Consider the following 6,162-nt stretch of genomic DNA (forward strand, 5'->3'; position numbering starts at 1 on the left):
TAGAGAGAAATCGTATACTTAAGGATAGAAGTGATTATTTTTTTGATATAGAATAAATATAAAGAAAATGTTAAGTTCATGAGGTAATTGATACTTCTATTTTTTTTATTATTTTTTAAGTTTTTATGTAAAACGCAAAAAATTATTACAGAGAGAAAATAAATTATTTGGATAAAAGTGTGTGAAAAAACAATAAACAAAGAAAGAGGAAAGAGAATAGAGAAAAAGAAAGTTGGGGTTGGGGGTTGGGAGGGGCACGGGTCATGACTTAAAAGTCAAATTTTTAAAAAGTTAAATACGTAAGTAATTGTTACGTTTTTAGCACAAAAGTTTTTTAATCCTGATGTGACAAAACACTGTCATCTTTATTTTGAAAATTGTGTAAAATGTAAGAATTTGTTACGTATTATAATTTTTTTTTCATAAAACGTAAAAAATTATTACATTTTACAAATAAATATGTAAAATGTAACAAGTTCTTACATTTTATAAAAAGTCAACTCCATTAGTTGACCGTTAAGAAAGAAAGTGAAAAGCGTAATAATTTATTACGTTTAACCTATTTTGGTAACTTTTTAAATAGGTGGCCTATTTTGGCCACTTTTTTAATTTCTTGGCTTATTTTGATTTCGAGTTCTAAGCTTAACAATGCAAGGGAATCAATTAAGGGCAGGATGATATGAAAACCTTCTACTACTTCTTGTTTGAACACCAAATTCCAGTCTTTATTCAAATAATTTGGCAGGAAAAGACTTAAAATCAGATTTGTTGAATCAACCAAACAATTTTTAAACCTATTTGGCAAGGAAAAACTTGAAATCAGTTTTTTTGAATCAACCAAACAGTTTTTAAACCTTTCATATTCAGAACTATATATACGACACTCATGCCAACGTGTTGAAATGACAAAAAGGTCAACATCGAGGAAACAAAAGACTCTAAGAAAATCCAAAGAAAGAAAAATAATAGAATAATCAAGCATCTTTTGATATGCCTCTTTTCATTACCAAAGCTAAATTAGGCTTTTATGAGCAGAAATCAAATATGAAAAAATGAAATCAAATTAGAATGAAAAACTAATAACAACAACAACAACAACAAACCCAATGTATTCCCACATAGTGAAGTCTAGGGAGGGTAAGATGTACGCAGTCCATACCTCTACCTTTAAAGAAGTAGAAAGGCTGTTTTTGATAGACCCCAGGCTCGAGACATGGAATACTAAACAAATTCATAGTAAAGCATGAAACAAGATGACATAACATAAATACGACACCCACAAGTAATAGTAAACAGATTTTTAATAAAGCATGAAACAAGGTATCATAACAAGAATAATACCCCCACCAAGTAATTCCCTACACTAGCGACCCAAACTGACCCTAGCCTTCTACCCTAATTCGCATCTACCAGATCTTCCTATCTAGGGTCATGTCCTCAGTGAGCTGTAACTGCTCCATGTTTCGCCTAATCACCTCTCCCCAGTACTTCTTCGGCCTACCCCTATCCCGCCTAAAACCATTCAAAGCTAGCCTCTCACACCTACGAACCGGGGCATCTATGTCCCTCCTCATCACGTGTTCGAACCATCTCAATCGGACTTCCCGCATCTTATTCTCCACTGGAGTCACACCAACCTTCTCCCTGATAGTCTCATTCTGAACTCTATCTCCCCTAGTTAGCCCACATATCCAACGCAACATCTGCATTTCTGCCACTTTCATTTTTTGAATGTGGGAGTTCTTAACTGGCCAACACTCCACTCTATACAACATGGCCAAACGGACTGCCACCCTGTAGAATTTACATTTAAGTTTGGGCGGCACCTTCTTATCACACAACACCCCCGAAGCGATCTTCCACTTAATCCATCCCGCCCCAATTTGGTGCAAGACATCCTCGTCAATCTCACCTTACCCTGAATCACAGACCTGAGATACTTGAAACTATCCCTCTTACATACCACCTATGATTCCAACTTCATTACCACCTCATTCTCCAGCCTCACGTCATTAAACTTGCATTCCAAATACTCTGTGTTGCTCCTACTCAACCTGAACCCTTTAGACTCAAGAGTTTGTCTCCACACCTTTAATTTATCATTCACAACCCCCCGCGTCTCATCAATTAAAACTATATCATCTACAAAAAGCATACACCAAGGCACCTCTCCTTGAATACGCCGCGTCAACACATCCATCACCAAAGCAAAAAAAAGGGACTAAGAGTAGATCCCTGATGCAATCCTGTCAAGACAGTGAAATGCTCTGAGTCTCCTCCTGCCGTCCTCACTTGAGTTTTAGCTTCATCATACATGTCCTTAATTGCTCTGATATATGCCACCGGGACTCTACTTACCTCTAAGAATCTCCAAAGTACCTCCCTGGGGACTTTGTCGTATGCCTTCTCCAAGTCGATAAACACCATGCGCAGGTCCTTCTTCCTTTCCCTATACTGTTCCACCAGCCTCCGTCGTCGAGCGGCCAGGCATAAAATGAAAAACTAATAGATAAATAAATTTACAATCTAAAAAACACTTGACCAACTTACAATGAAAAAATGCAACACTATTTTAGGCTAGCAGAAAGCGAAAAGCCAAAAGAACTGGAGAAAGCGACACTATTTCAAACTAACGATGAGCTAAAAGAACAATAGAGTAAAATAAGAACTGAAACAAGAAATTGCGGCTAACAGTAAAACAACATATAATATGAATATTGTCAAAACAACACAACAACAACCATCACAAGAAAATCCTACGACTATCAAAGCCATCTACAACAAGCAATCCCACCATTATAACACTAAAGAATCAAAATAATATTAACACAAAAAAGAAAAAATAATTAAGGAATCAAAATTGAAAGAGAAAGACGTGTTTACCTTTTTTAGGAAAGCAAATCGGGACTTTGAGCTATCATCGAAATCTCGACCACCACCCGAGAAACACTGTGTAGTTTAAGCACAGTTGTGCAGATGTGTTATGTACCTCGAGATAAAGGATAGTTCTTTTTCTGCGATAGTCATTCGGGCTAATAAAACTTCTCTTCATTTTACTCCTAGGGAATTTTCTATTATTACTGGGTTGAATTGTGTCGGTAATAGGTACGACTTTGTTTTGATGAGGATATACCAAATAGGATTGTTGAGAAGTATTTCAACGATTTAAAATTTATATAAAAAAGACAATTACTTCTAGCAATCATGGACAAATTTTTGGGGTGGGGGGGGGGGGGAGAAAAATGATGAGGATGCCGAGAAGTTTGCAATTTTGTATTTTCTTCATTGTTTTGTTTTATCTAACGTTGAAACTATAGTTATACCCTGACTTTATTTTGATTTAGCGGAGAGTGGTAGATATAAGGATTTTCCGTGGGACACTCTATCATTCGAGGATCTAGCTAGAAGTTTGAACAATATGTTGAAAGCAGGTGGAAAGTTTTATTTAATAAAGGAAATATCACTGGCAATTCAAGTGTGGCTTTATGAGTGTTGTTCGAATGTTCCACGAAAGTTTGATTCCAAGGTTGATAATCGGATTCCCCGATTATTAAATTGGAAGACAAATACACCTCGACCATGCTTTGAGTATTTGATGGATGCTATGCTTAATGAAGATGACAAGGTTCGTAGTTAATAAAAACATATGTATTAATATGTATTTTATAGTCTACATATATACAATTGATTAACAATTGTTTAACAAAAACTTTTAACATATTTTATCTATATTCCTAAGTTGTATTTAAGAACATTGAGCCAACTCAAAGGGAAATGTCAAAGTTTGAAATACCAGAGAAGGGTGGAGTTGATGATGAACGTTCAGTTGATTCGGATAATGATTTCCAGGATCCACCACCAAAAGAAATTTATGAATGCTCAAAAAAGAAACAAAAGGTTGATTCATCAACCTAGTAGTGAAGAAACCGTTGAGAAAACAGACACACAATATTGTTGATGAGCATACCCAAAAGAGGACACCACCTCCTCGTGCTACAAAGGTTACCAGAGTGAAGACACCAGTTTTTAAGACCATTTAAACACGACAGGAAACTGCTTCAAACCGGTAGAATGTGAAGCAAACAACTAGGGTAATTTTTTCTCCGGTATAGTCAAAGTCAAAGAGTCCTGTAGAGGAAGAGGCCGTTACTTCAAAGTAAGGTTTTTAAGCATTCCGTGATCAGGTAAGTTTTTTATCAAATACGTGTGCACATTAAAAAAAATTATTTATTTATTTTGTATGAAAACAGGTTTGTCGAGAGTTGAAAGGAATCCATAGTTTAGTGGAAACAAAGTTCGATCTGATTATGAAAGCAATCAAACAAAGAAAGTTAAAATTTTTACTACTCAAATATGCTTTAAAAAATATCTTATTTACATATGTATTTTTAGTTGATTGACTTATACACATACAATATACAAATGCAAATATTGTGTAATAATTATTCAATGTCCTTGCATATGTATTTATAGAAATAGTGTACAGATAAAGAACCTGAACAACTAAATATTGATGATGGTGGTTTAGAGACATCTGGACAACACTTCAGTCCTAATGTTGTTCAGACTTCGGATAAGATGTTTAACGGTACAAAGGTAAAGGTAAAATTTTTACTATTCAAATATGCTTTAAAAAACTTATTTGAATTACATATGTATTCTTAGTGGATTGACTTATACACATACAGTATACAAATGCGAATAGTGCGTAATAATTGTTCAATATACTTGCATATGTATTTGTAGGAACAGTGTGCAGATAAAGAACCTGAACAACCAAATTTGATGATGGTAGTTTAGAGACATATGGACAACACTTTAGTCCTGATGTTGTTCAGACTTCGGATAATATGTTTGACGATACAAAGGTAAATATTTAACTTACATATATGTATTTTCAAGCACTTTTAAATGTAATTTCATTATGTTTATTTTGTTTTATCTGTTCATATATATATATATATATATGAGTATATACATTTCAAGTTACACATTCATTTGAAAAAAAATATGTAGTGACATATGTATTTTTGAGAATTCTATTTTAACAATATGTATTTTTAGGTTGATTGCAAACTTCATAGTGTAAAATAGTGTGTTTTTAGTTTTATATATACATATGTATTTTGAGAGTGCTATTATACCTATATGTATTTTTAGTGGATTGGAATATACATATTCAGTATAAATATATATATATATATATATACATACATATACAATGAAGCTCAAGTATTAATAGGTTATTGAACTTGTATATGTATTTGTAGCAACAATATGAAGATAAAGATCCTGATCACCAGTATATGGATTATGCTGGTGCTGAAACATCACCACAATGCTTTAGTCCCAATGTCAATCAGAATTTGGATGAGAAGTTAGATGGTACCAAGGTAAATATTAAACTTACATATGTTTATTCATTTGATGGCATGTATGTATTTTTGTACCTCGCATTTATATGTTCTTTTATATATATATTTATATAATCATATACAACTGGATATGTGTTTGATGCTATTTTATAGTTTTTACTTATATGTAAAGGGTGTATTGATTTCCATTCAGATCAAACAAAAGATGAAACTGATTCTCAAATTTTAATATCTGATGAGCTTCTTCGAAGTATAAATTTGGATTATATACATTCTGAGAATGTTGTTCAAGATGATTTTCGAGTATGTATAATGAATATATTTTTGAGTGTATGTAAGGTAATAATGCCCAGAATAATTATCTTTTATTTTTATTTTGTGTAGACCAGTGATGAAAAAATGGATGAAACAATTTTGTCTGATTCATAATTCACAATCACAGATGAGCTGCTACTGAGTCTAAATGCCTACCGGAGAAAAAACATCACTGTACATCTATCGGCAAATCGTGAAAAAGAAACTCTTGATGGGAATTTGGCTTGTAAACATTCTTAGACTGTTGTTGAAGATCATTGTCGAGTATGTATAATGGACATATTTTTGAGGTTATGTGAATTATAATGGATAGAACAAACTAATTTTTTTTTATTCTTTACAGATCAACAAAGAGAATGCTGGATTGAGTGCAAATAAATCAATGCATGGGAGGCTGAAATTTGTACAGAGGAGAAAATTAGAATACCTCCTAAAACTCATGTATTAACCACCGATGAACAAAGGGATGAAC

The sequence above is a fragment of the Capsicum annuum genome, chromosome 9 (genome assembly GCF_002878395.1).
Source record: "Capsicum annuum cultivar UCD-10X-F1 chromosome 9, UCD10Xv1.1, whole genome shotgun sequence".
Classification (NCBI taxonomy): domain Eukaryota; kingdom Viridiplantae; phylum Streptophyta; class Magnoliopsida; order Solanales; family Solanaceae; genus Capsicum; species Capsicum annuum.